The sequence below is a fragment of the Rhinopithecus bieti genome, unplaced genomic scaffold, assembly GCF_001698545.2.
Source record: "Rhinopithecus bieti isolate Rb0 unplaced genomic scaffold, ASM169854v2 scaffold_13704, whole genome shotgun sequence".
Lineage (NCBI taxonomy): Eukaryota > Metazoa > Chordata > Mammalia > Primates > Cercopithecidae > Rhinopithecus > Rhinopithecus bieti.
Window position 1 is genome coordinate 3,606,399 of NW_016808231.1, and position 1,230 is coordinate 3,607,628.

The following is a 1,230-nucleotide window of genomic DNA, read 5'->3' on the forward strand; positions in this document are numbered from 1 at the left end:
ACTGCACTCAAGCCTGGGTGACAGGTGAGACTACATCTCAAAAAAACAGAAAGCACAATGAAATAAGTCAGTGGATGGGTACCTATAATTTCTAAGGGAAACAGAGTGTAATCCAAGAATTTTATAGCCAGCTAAATTATCCACCAATCAAAATAGGCAAAAGACACTATGACATGTTCAAGAACTTAGAGAATACAGTACTTCTGAGCTTTTTTAATAAAAGCCTTCATAATAAAATTTAGTCAGCCAAGAAATTAAAAAATAAGCAATTTGTGAATTGAATGACCATGACAAAAGGCTAGTGATGACAGGTGAATCCATATAAAAATAGGACTATGATTACAGAACAGAAAGAAAAGGTGGTCAACCTTAACAACATAAAACAACCTAGAAATAACTAGTTTCCAGAGGAAATGGGAGGGATTGTAGAAAGTAGACGTGCTAATGCCCTTTACTAAGTCAATCAGATCTAAAATTGAAACGTGGTTTTAAATATAAAACTTCTTGTTTCTTTTCCTCCCTAACTAACCGAGGATCAACTACCATGATGAATGACACAGTAACTATCTGGACCAGGAAGGTCATGACCAATCAACCACTCCAGAGGAAACAAATAGCCACCAATGTCCTTCATCCTGGGAAGGCAACAAAATGTACAAGACCACAATGTGCGTTACCTTCATATGAATATTTGGACTCAGAACTCATTTTGGTGGTGGTTAAACAATGGGCTTTGGCATGCTCTCTGGTTCCTTGAATTATGCAAAGAAAAATGAACTCAAACATAGACTTGCAAGACATGGCTGGCATGAGAAGACGACGACCTCAAGAAAACAGCAAAAGGAATGCAAGGGCAGAATGAAGTCAAGAGACTGCAAAGGCCAATGTCAGTGCTGACAAAAAGCAAAAGGAGTAAAGATTCTGCAATGACTTTATTTGCAGTGATTGTGCAAATTTTTCATGAGAGGCTCAATCAACTGTAAAGACTTTTACACATATATATATGTGTAAAAGTCTTTACAGTCTTTTATATATATATATAAAACACCTTAATATTTTCATCACCTTTGATTTCTTAGATGTTCTAGAAACTGATTTTGGTGAGGAAAACTACATTTATCTGAGTTGACCAGTTCCTTCCATTTCACTTCCATTTCTTTTTCTTCAGATAAATTTACATTCAATTTGCTACTTCTTGTTTTTAAAATCTCATTTTGTGTGATCAGAAGC

General features: G+C 35.5%; 1 pseudogene; it reads left to right on the forward strand.

The window, feature by feature from the left end:
- The first annotated feature begins 547 nt into the window (after positions 1 to 547).
- Positions 548 to 916, forward strand: LOC108538340 (40S ribosomal protein S24 pseudogene; annotated as a pseudogene).
- Positions 917 to 1,230: the final 314 nt, after the last annotated feature.